General features: G+C 40.4%; 1 non-coding gene across 1 annotated transcript; it reads right to left on the reverse strand.

The window, feature by feature from the left end:
- Nucleotides 1-5,522: 5,522 nt before the first annotated feature.
- Nucleotides 5,523-5,626, reverse strand: LOC115067893. The gene has a single exon (XR_003847247.1). It is a non-coding gene; the product is annotated as a small nucleolar RNA U13 (small nucleolar RNA).
- Nucleotides 5,627-11,944: the final 6,318 nt, after the last annotated feature.

Below are 11,944 nucleotides of genomic sequence, written 5' to 3' on the forward strand. Positions count from 1 at the left end.
TTAATCTTTCCTCAAGTAAGAGTGCCCTGATTTTTGTTATTTCTTCTCCTTTGTTGGGTTTGGGTTTCATTTGTTCTTGCATTTCCAGTGTCCCGAGTTGAAGTGTTAGGTCATTTATTTGGGCTCTTTCTAAGTTTTTAATGTAGGCACTTAAAGCTATAAACTTCCCTCTTAGGACTGCTTTTAATGTGTCCCAGAGGTTGTGTTGTGTTGTATTGTCCTTTTCATTGAATTCCAGGAGTTCTCTTATTTCTTTCTTAACTTCTCCTTTGACCCATTCATTGTTTAGGTGTGTGTTGTTTGATCTCCATGAGTTCCTGTAGTGACTAGGGCTTTGTCCAGTGTTGATTTTGAGCTTTATTTCATTATGTTCTGATAGAATGCATGGAATTCTTTCAGTTTTTTTTGTGTTTGTTGAGGTTTGTTTTGTGGCCCAGTGTGTGGTCAATTTTTGAAACCCATCCTCTGAGGCTGTCTTTTAGGATCTCAGCCTGAGTCTGCCAAAGCCATATGTGCCCTGGGGTCTTGAGAGGGGCCTCACGAAATCCCAGGTAGGGGGATGGGTATAGTGCAATTAAGGGAAGCTCACCACCATGTGGAGGCAGGATCCAGGGGCTCTCAGGTAGTCGCCTGTGTTCTCAGTCCCTCTGCCAGAGGGAGGCCAGAATTTGGCACTCTCTGATATTTCTTGTATTATAAAATATTCTTAGTGATATCAAAACACTTTTAAATAAACAGGCTACTCATCATCCTTCATAATTCAGTTCAGTGCAGCTAATTAACTGTAAGGATTCCCAAATGGGAACACAAATGGTTCAGAAGGAGGAGGAACCAGGGGCGTAGAGAGCTGGCTGGAGGGAAAAGACTAGAGAAGGTCTGTGCTCCTCTTCCACTTTCAGTTTTCCCCATTCTTTAACTACCCTGTCCTGCTCCTTGACCTGACAGATACAAGCTCAGGCTGGTGGGAGTGGCTAGAAGGGGAGAAATGGAAATATCCCCTCTTCTTTCTTCACCTGTCCTGGCTTCCTGCAGTTCCATCTCTCAGCTGTAGTTCTTTCTCCATATTCCCTTCTGTCCTCTAACTTCTTCCCAAAATACCTTCTCTGCTTTTTTATGAGCTGTGTTTCCTTCCTTCCTTTCCTTCTCTCCCTCCCTCCCTACTTCCTTCTTCCTTTCTTTGTGTGTGTGTGTGTGTGTGTGTGTGTGTGTGTGTGTGTGTACATATTCATGTTTGTTTGTGTGAGTGTGGGCATGTGTGTGCAGAAGTCAGAGGACAACCTCAGGTGTTGGTCCTGGCACTCTACCTTGTTTTGAAGCAGTCTCTTGTGTTTGCCACTGTGTATGACCGTAAGCTTATGGGGGTTCTCATGTCTCTACCTCCTGTCTCCCCACAAAAGTGCTAGGATTATAGACACAAGCTTCAGCAACTGACTTTATGTGGGTTCTGGGGATTTGAACTCAGGTTCTCACTCTTGCACAGCAAACACTTTACTCACTGAGTTGTCTCCCCGGTGCCCTTTCTTTCTTTTGAGACCGGAACTCATTCTGTAGCCCAGGCTGGTCTTGAACTCATCCTAATCTTGTCTCAGACCCCTGAGTGCTGGGACTACAGGGCTGGGCCCCCATGTCCAGCATCCAATCATTTCTTGCTTTGCATCATTTCTACCTCTACATGTCTTTCACATTGTCTCCACTTTCCATCCCTGACCATCGCCTGTGTTCATACCTTACCATCTCTCACCAACAATCCAGATGATTCTCCTGCCTCTACTATTACACCTTCCATCATTTTTCATCCAGTAAGACGAATCTGATCCCTTTACTTTCCTAATTGAGGACCCCAATGCTGTAAAGATTGAATCTAAACTCCTTTTTCTTGGCTCTGTGGGCCTCTCCAGCCCATCTTCTTGCTGCTGCTCCATCCATTTCATCTGAATCTTTTCTTCCTGAACTCTCAATGGTTTGGGAAGGCCTTCTTCAGGCCTTCTTGGTATGCATCTCTCACTTACCATCTTCAGTTGCTTTCTTCCTTGTCTCCTATCAGACTGTGAGCACTTTGAATATAGACACCAGGTCTTTAATTAAGGCTACTTACATAGCCAGTTTGAGGCTCAGTGACAATTAGAGAGAGGCAGTGCTGGAACAGGCAAAGAGTGGCTTGGGGTGGGAAACAAGCAGCACATGTCAGAGGACACTTTAGAGCAGCCCCACCTGATCACTGGTAAGGAATGAGGGCTAAATCAGGTTCAAGTAAGCCAGAACTTACCAGAAGTCTTGTCTTAAAAGATCGCAACACAAAAGCTTAGTGCCATAGCCTGATACTTCAGTCATACAAGTTTCATTGGAAATGTGTGCTAAATATTATAATTTGCTTAAAAATTTTTTGTCGTGCAATTTTTGTTAGAAAAATTTCACATGATACTTTTAAAACCCAATACCTATATATAACATAGATATTATTTATAAAATATATATATATATCTCTATGAAATGTACATTCTGAGACAAACCCTGCTGTCAGTGATGACCATGAAGTCCAAATTAAGATTCTCTTTGCATTGATGGAATCTCTTTCAATTTATAAACCATTTTCTTCTAGTCATACTTTTAAACATAACACTTTAGGGGATGGAGACATGGCTCAGTAGTTAAGAGCATTGGATGCTCTTGTAGAGGACCTGGGTTTGATTTCCAGCACCCACATGGTGGCTACCAACCATTTGTAACTCCAATTCTGGGGGAATTTGACCTCCTCTTCTTACCTCTGTGGGCATTGCATGACATGGTACACTTATAAACATGCAGGCAATACACTCATACACATGAAATAAAAAATAATGAATATTTTAAAAAATAACACTTTTGAGCTGGTTGAGGTGGTGCATACGCATAATCCCAATACTTGGGAGGTAGAGGCAAGAGGATTGCCACAAGTTCAAGTTCAGCCAGCTCTATATAGCCAGTTCCAGACTAGCCAGGGATACATAACGAGACATCATCTAAAAATAAAAACAAAAGTAAAAAATAATGTAGTTTACTAAATCAACAAAATTAATCTCAGATTCCTAGGAACATAAGGTTTGCCAGAGAATTTCCTTCACTGGGAGTTAGAGGTGGCCATGTATTAACTATCCCTTAGGCCACAAGGGAAACACTGATTTACTAATTATAAACTAGCTATTCTCCACCTGCCCTACCCCTCATCCAAACCTGATGGCCAGAAGGCAGCAACAACAAAATTGATTGAGGTCTACATCAATATGCAATTTAACATAGGTTTAAAAAGAGAACTACAAAGTGTTCTACTTCTGGCTTTAGTACAATAAATATTTTAAAAATACTGCAAACAAATGCTTTGTCCTTTCTTTTGATGAAGAAGAAGTCAGGAGATAAGGAGGAATGAGGAAGGGGAGAGGATTGGGACTGAAATGATAGTGGACAAGCTACAGATCAACTCAGTGTGCAACTCAGCATGCAAGTGGAAAGGCCAAGAAAGACTTGAGCAGGTAGGAAGGCTGAAGTTCCATTTTGCTGGTTAATTGAATTTGAGGCATGAGATAGATGAGAAAGAGGTTGGAAGAAAGAACAGAGAGGATAGAAGGTGGCATCCCAGCTGAAGGAGAAGAATGGGGCTAGCCCCGACTCTGTTTTGAACGTTTGCAGGACCTGTAGAAGGACAAGGTAGAGGCTGGAGGCAGTTTCAAGGCAGGAAATGCAACATTCAGAATCAGGGACTTGGACATGACAATGGCTGTAAGAGCATCAGGAATGAGGTGGTTGGTGGAGACCGGAGATATCAAAAGTGAATGAATATTGAAGATTATCTTCACTGAAATACTGTAGTGAGGCTTTTGTTTTTGTTTTTGTTTTTGTTTTAGGTAAAGGCAATCAATGAGATATTGAACTATCTGGTAATATATTGGTTTGGCATTTTTGATCCATTGACCAAAATGCTATTTCTAATTTGGTTTATCACTGTGCTTTGCTTCAGTGGTGAATTATCTCACAAAATACACAGAATCAAATGTACCATTGGCACTTATCAAACAACACTCACGTTTCTATGCTATACATTAATAATGCAAAAGTTTTGTCGAAAGCCAAATGGTGAACTTTTGCCGTTCCCCACGTAAAATTGGTTGTTCTTGCCAATTGATTAGAAAGTGATATATAGTTATTATTTAATTTATTTTTTGAGACAGGCTTTTGCTTTGTATCCCAGGCTAGACTTGAACTCACTATGTAGCCCAGACTGGCTTCGAACTCTTAAAAATCCTCCTGCCTCAGCCTCCTAAGTGCAGAGATTACAGGCATAAACCACCACTTCCTACCTGAGTGTTGAATTGCTAAACTTTAACCAATGGGCTCAAATTCTGCTCAGATCTTTCACTGGGAAGATCAGAAAGTTGATTTAAGAAATCTTTTCCCTGAGTTTTTTAGGTGTGCAGATAATAGTTTCAGTAGATGACGCCACGTTTACATTATTAGGCAACAAACTCATTCAAGGATGGGAATGCTGACAAAGCTTTTTTCAAAATTCTTCATGACACAAGTTTCTCTTAAAAGGTAATATATCCACATTGATAATTAGTCCATGCTATTAAGATTTGTGTAAACACAGACTAGGTTGTTCACAGAATGATGCAATCATACAGCAATGCATTTCTCAGACTCAATATAATATAGTAGATTGTCTTACAATAAACATTCTTTTTTTAAACAAAAAAGTAATAAATCAACATATTATTCATTGGATGGCTTCAGTTCAAACTTGATTAGATTGTTTGGCAGTTGATTGAATATGAGGTGCAAAAATAAAAAGAATATGAAGAATGTAGAAATTTCTTCTGATGGTGGCTGATGGCAGAAGTTTCTGGAATGTCAGTTCAGTCAGTTCACATTCCTTTGACTGAGATTATTAGTAGTATCTTCAATCATGATCACCTTTGTAGAGATTTACAAAATCATTTGTCCATGTTTTGTGGATTAGTTTACTTAAAATTCAGTATTATAATACACAAATCCACGAAGAGTACAGTATGTAGTAATACACTGAAAGCAAATAAATGAGAGATCATAAAGTGCAACCAATTCATTATGTGACTCTTGGTCTTCCCCTGAGAATTATGTGTGCCTGATGTGAGACAGATGGAGTGGGGCAGCAGTGCTTTTCTATATAGGAAGTAAACCTTTTGAATGGGTTTACAAATGCTAGGGAAGTATAATTTCTTGTTGCTTGCTGAACATGCAGTTTCTTAAGTCCCAGAGCTTCTGATTCACTAAATTGGGATGGGCTCCTATGATCTGCAGCTTTAAAAAGTCCCCAGATGTTTCTGACACAAGTAGTCCCCAAACTACATTCTGACAAAGCTATTTCAATATTTCAAAGTGATTCAGTTCAATTTTATGAGACACATAGTCAGCACTTTCCCTGTTTCCTAAGAAATAAAACTCAGTTCTCCCCTAGACATCATCTTCCAACAAATGAGATCTCATTAACAACTAATAGTTTTCTTTTCTTATATCAGATGGATAATGTGTTGACATAGTAACAACGTTTGTGGGAGGCATATGTCATGAAATAACGTGAACACTCAATCATCACACTTATCAACCAAGAAAGTTTTCTTTTCTTATCCCTGATGCCCATTCAGGACTATGTTTTCAAGAAAGATATCTGATATATTTCTGAGTGTCTACAAGGGATGGGTACTATCTCCTTCTTCACTTGGAAACTCTTGCTACTGCTACAATTCCTGGTGTCCATATCCAGGATGGATATCAAGAATATTATGATCCTTGCAAAGATGCTACCTTCCAAACATCCCTCTCTTAGGTTGGATTCCCTGGAACTAGAGGCATAGCTGTAAGCAGGTATAAAAGGCAGACTGAGCAGACAGAGGCCAAAAGTTCAGCTAGCCCCATACCCAAATTTGAAGGGAGGATGACCTTTCAGTATTGCACCATACTGTACCATGCTGGCTGCTCCTTTGCATTTGGGCCCTAACCTGGTATTAGGTAGAAAATTTTCTCCAGGAAGGAGGGCCATGGACAGCAAGGTCCTGTGAGGGACACAGCTATGAGCCATCAGCAGCCAGTGTTTCCAGCATCTCAGGGATGGCTGAGGGCTCTAAAGAAGGTATCTGCTCTAGTTTCATTTCTGTTGCTGTGATAAAATACCCTGAGAAAAAGCAGCTTAGGGGAGAAAGGATATGTTTTAGTTATAGTTTCAAGTTTCAGCCCATCATTATGGGGAAGTCAAGGTGACAAAAGCTTGAGGCAGCTAGGTGCATCACACCCACAGTCAAGAGCAGAGACAAATGAATGCATGCATGCTTAGTACTCGGCCCACCTTCTTCACTCTTATGTAGCCTAGGGCATGAAGGCACCCAAAGTAGGCTGGGTCTTCCCATACCAGTTAATATTAGTAATCAAGACAATCCCCCACAGACATAATCACAGGCTAACCTGATCTAGACAATCCCTCATTGAGACTCTTTTCCGGGGTGATTCTAGACTGTATCAAGTTGATAATTGAAACTAACCATCAGAGTATCCTAGCATAACACTTCAGTGGACACTACTACTGTCTGTACCACTCTTACCCATGGTCTTTCATTAATTGATTCACCTGAAAAGAGATTCTCCAGGATTCTGGATGATCCTGGTTCCTGAGAAATATGTAAGAAAAGGTTACCAGGAAGGACTTACAGGCCTACTGCTGCAAGGTGAGCTGGATGCTGCAATTGACACTCGATATCCACCTGTTCCTTTACCCTTCTAGAGCTCCCTTAGGCCCAGCTAGTATCTATGCTGGTCTAAGTGGCTTTTCTAACACACTGACCCAGAACCTCACTTCTGCAGAGCCATAGCCCCTGGTTACCATTTCCAGATTGTTAATTTGCCATTAAAACAAGGTAAGTGGAATTGAAGGGATGCTCCCATGCATACCTAACACCAAGCATATACCCCCAGCCCCAGGAGTGTTGCAGAAACTATAGTGCCATGCCTGCTTGCCAATGGTTGGGATCTATGATCTGCCTTCCTGCAGCTCAGTGAGAGGGGACCTTGACAGAATACATCACAGCACTCCCAAGGCCAGAGGAGCTTCAAGAGGCTATGGAATGCACTAAAGAAGTGATAGTGGCCAGACACAGTGGCTCACACATATAATCTCAGCCCTCAGGGAAGAGGAAAAAAGGGTCACCATGAATTCAAGGCCAGCCTGGGCTAGAGTGAGACCTTTTCTCTGTTATGGAGTTTGAAACCACTGGGAAAAAACCACCAGACCCAATTCAAATTTTAGTTGATCAAATTTATTAGGGCTATAGCCATCCGTGGTCCCTTAGTCAGATTCAGGACCCACCGCCCTGAGGGGAGGGTAAAACTAACTTATAAAGGTAAAACTCACAAATACCATAGTAATTTCATCACACATGAGTAGTGGCAGGTGGTCCTGAGTAGGGTCAGGATGGTCCAAGTTAGGAGATAAGCAAACTACAGAAGCCAAAACAAGCTTGTGTTAGTCCTTCTCTTAACAGATGTATAGAGACCTTGACAGTAAGGCACTTTCTGATTACCATTGTTATTTAGGCTTCTTGGCTAGGCAAGAAGCACAGCTGCAGTGTCTGTGAGGTGACCAAGGTCAGCTGCTCCAAAGAAGCAACTAAGTTCAGATGCTTATCCTTGAAGCTGGCTGTTTTTCTAGCTTTTGAAGTTTAAAGTGGCTGCTTTATACAAAATGAAGTTACTTTGGCTATTACAATTTGGGGGACTCCATTTGAGGCCATTACATCTCAAAAAACCAAAAATGAACTAAAAATGTACTTTTGTATTTATTTTTGCTTATTTAAAGAAAATCCTAGACCAAAAGGAAATAATTTGGTGAACTATTTTTGGTCTGTCTTGTCCTGATATCTCAAGTCTTTTCCATCAGGAAAATCAAAGTACTTCTTTGATCCTGAATACTTGTCCAATACCTTCCTCTTCTACTTTTATTGTTCAAATCTTCAAAAGAATAGTCCACATCAGAATTTTCCAAAGCATCTGAGGAGTAGTTCAATAGTATCAAATTTTTTTTTATGATAAAGGCCTTCGGGAATTTTAATTATAAATAATTGCTATGCTTTACTTATAACTTACATAAATCAGGATTATACTAAAGGCTTGTGGTGGTTTGAATGAAAATGTCCCCCATAGGCTCCAAGTGTTTGGACATTTTGTCCCCAGATGATGGCGCTGTTTTGGGAGGTTTTAGAAGGTGTTGCTATCCTGGAGGAAGCATGTCACTGGGGATGGGCTTAGAAAGTTGTTAAGCCTTGCCAGATGTCCAGTCGCCCTCTTGCTTCCTGTGCCTGTGTGATGATGTGAGAGCTTCACTTATGCTGCTCCTGCTCTAGCCACCTCCAGCCACCATGCCCCCCCTGCCATGATGGACTGTAATTCCCCTGGAACCCTAAGCTCAAATAAACTCTTCTTTCTATAAGTTGCTCGGCTCAGTGTTTCTATCACAGCAACAGAAAAGTGACTAATACAGGGCTTCAAAGTATTATCTATTTTATTTAGGAATTCAATCATTCAACAAGCATTTACTCTGTAGCTCAGGCCATCAAACTTGTGATCCTCCTGCCTCGGCCTCCCAAATAGCTGGGTCATAGGTCTGTGCCACTAGGTCACACTCAACAAATACTTACTGAGTTCCTACTCTGCAGAAGTTACTGTGATAGGTGCTGGGAATTTAACACAATTCAAACCCCACAAAGATATAGTTTCCACTCTCATGGAATATGTGATTCATACTTTAGTTGGAAGACAGCTGCTATTCAACTAATCTCACAAAGGCAAAATTGTAGCAGTGTTTAATATTATAAAGCAGTGCACACACACACACACATACACACATATAATAAGACAACTGGGAAATTGTATTAGAAAAGTTGTGGATGACTTTCCTGGGGATTGGAAGTTGTTCTGGTGTAAGGATAATGACTATGAGATGGATATGTGTCACATATATAAATATATGATAAATATGTAATTTTTAAAAACCTCATAGCCCAGAAATGCGAATACATTATATTCACATTATGACTAAACTTCTAACAGTTAAAGATGAAGAAAAAAATCTTAGATAAAAATTTAAAAGGTAGTTCACTATGTAACTGTTTCACTTTCTTCTCTCTCTCTCTCTCTCTCTCTTTCTCTCTCTCTCTCTCACACACACACACACACACAATGAAAAGGGCAAAGCTGACTTCTGATCAGCTGGAGTCTAGGAGATGGTAAAGATGACATCTTTAGAGGGCTGAATACAAAAGGTTAAAGTAGAACTATATTTGAAAATGTCTTTCAGAAAGGCAGAAGATACTCATTTTTTTCTGTTATAGACAAATTGAGAAATTCATTACTAGCAGATTTGCACTGCAAGAAATGCTAAGTGCAATTCTTCATGCTGAAGAAAACTATTAACAGATGGAAAAGCAGATCTTTACAATGAAATGTAACACACTGAATGTGGTACATATAAACGAGTATATTTCTTTCTTCAAAAGAATTTTTTTGGAGACAGGGTCTTGCTAAGGAGCCCAGGACAACCTGGAATTCACTGTCCTTGTACCTCCACTTTCTGAGTGCAGTGAGTAAGCCATTATGTCTGGCTTCTTAAAATTTTTAAGCAAAGGGATGGTTCTGGATTGTATGTTGGTCCCTTTGGAACCACCATTGCCCTACAGGGTCACATTTCTTGAAGTCCCTCTTGCTGTGTGGCTCTAGGTTAGGGTTGGCTGGAAGAAGAATTCTGGATTGCAGACAGAAAGCAGAAGCCATTTCTCTTAAAGACTCTGGTGACCAGACATACTGAAGGGTAGGATGCAGGGACTTAGAAAGCTTCACTTTGTTCTCATTCTCCTGTTCTGTGCCCAGCTTGTCTTCCCACCTACTGGTCCTGCTGGCCAGTCTTGACCTGGTACCCAGTACCAAGACCTCAACTATGGGTCCCCAGAGCATCTAGGAGATTGTGAGAAAATCTTCAACTGCTCCTATGCTTTATCTTTTCTATTTTTATTTCTACATCAACTGACTTCTCATTATGGCCTTTTATGATCCCATTTTCTTTCAAATGATCTACTTTACTTTTGGCTTCATTGACTCGATGCCCTCTTGGTTGTGCCTCTTATGCTGCTTTCCAGCCCCCTGATTTCACTTGCCTGTCCTAAACTTGTGCTCTGTGGGACTCTGCCCTAGGTTCTCTGGCCTGTATACTCTCAGAATGATCTCCTTCATTAGTTCAACAAATAGAAACTGGAACTGTTCAATCCAAAGGAAATTCAGAGTTTCAAGACACTGATCTTGCCTTAGTGAGTCCAAAGTCTATCAGAAGAGACAGGTAATCAGAAGATTGCTTATAATATAGTAGAGTGAGAGATTAGGGAAGGCAAGATTATGATGGGACCTATTAATGGAGGAGTTTTTAATTAATATTAAGGGTAAGTTGAAAGAAATCAAAGATTTCATGCAATAAATAACACTAGATTTGCATACTAGCAAGATCACCCTGGAAATGATGTGGAGAAGAGGTTGGAAGGGAAATCATCAGGGTGCTCCTGCAGCAAACTAACAAGTCCTGACTAAAGTCTCAGCAGGAGCCTAATGAGGGGAAGGGATTATGTGAATGTGAAAGGAGGCACATTTGATGGGATGTATCTGTTCAGATATGAGAAGCATGAAGGCTAAAAGGAGGGCCCAGGATTTCTAATGTGGCTGACAAATTAAAACATGCTGCTTTTACTTTGTTTGGAGATCAGATCTTGCAATTTAGTGCTACTAGCTGGCTTGATGCTTGCTATGATGCCTAGAACTCATAATGATTCTCCTATCTCAGTCTCCTGAGTGTTGAGATTTCAGGAATGTGTCACCACACCCAGCAAAAAATGGATTACTATTGACAATGATGGGGCATGGGAGAAGAAGCTGGTTTTGAAGGTGAAAAGGTAAGTTCAGGTTTACATTTAAATTAGCTATACATCTTTTAGGTTGGCATTATTCAATTTAGGTACTATTGAAAGCTAGGCCCAATAATTGAAAGCTAGGCCCAATAATATTTGTGGTAAAGGCTGGTCCTATTCACTGCAAGCTGTTACACAGTATCTCTGGCCTCAATCCCACGAGATGTCAGAAGTGCCACACCCCAAATTATGAACATCGCAAATGTCTCCATACATTGCCAAATGCTTCTTGGGTGATAAAATTGCTCCCTGTTGAGAATCACTGATCACTATTGGTTTCAACTGTCACACATATGATAATGACATACATATTTGCATCTCAGTCCACACTTTCTCCAGAGCTCTAGACTCATGTAATAAACAGCCACATTGTCTGGACACAATGAGGACCAACTCACCCAGGGTGATATTTACATTCCATCTGCACATGTTCTTTTCAGAGTCCCATTCAAGGGGCCAGTTCTTTCAGTTCATATGGGACACAAACTCCTGTCAAAGTCTTATACTTACAGAGACGTTTCTCTCAAGAAAAAAAAGAAAGAAAGAAAAATGAGAGGAAATAAATAACCATATTCTTATTTTTATTTAGGAACATCCTTATTTTCCTGGGAGCAAACTTCCTCAGTTGCAAAATAGGCACTTGTCTTAGGACATTGGGGTATATGGATTCAGAAACAGGCTGTTCATTTGTCTGGCACTGGTCATATAATAGTTTGTCCTAAATTCATAGACTGAAGTGTGCCAAGCAGAATTCATTTTCTCTGTGTGGAAACAGAGCTCACATTTTCCCTCATATTGTCTTATTTTCTCCAAGACTCTGATAAATACATGCTGATAGTAAAAAAAAAAGTTTTTAATTTATTGTAATTTATGTGTATATGTGTGTTGCTGTGTGATTATATGCCGTGTGTGTGTGTGTGTGTGTGTGTGTGTGTGTGTGT

This window comes from Nannospalax galili, unplaced genomic scaffold, assembly GCF_000622305.1.
Source record: "Nannospalax galili isolate Female #2095 unplaced genomic scaffold, S.galili_v1.0 scaffold386, whole genome shotgun sequence".
Taxonomy (NCBI): domain Eukaryota; kingdom Metazoa; phylum Chordata; class Mammalia; order Rodentia; family Spalacidae; genus Nannospalax; species Nannospalax galili.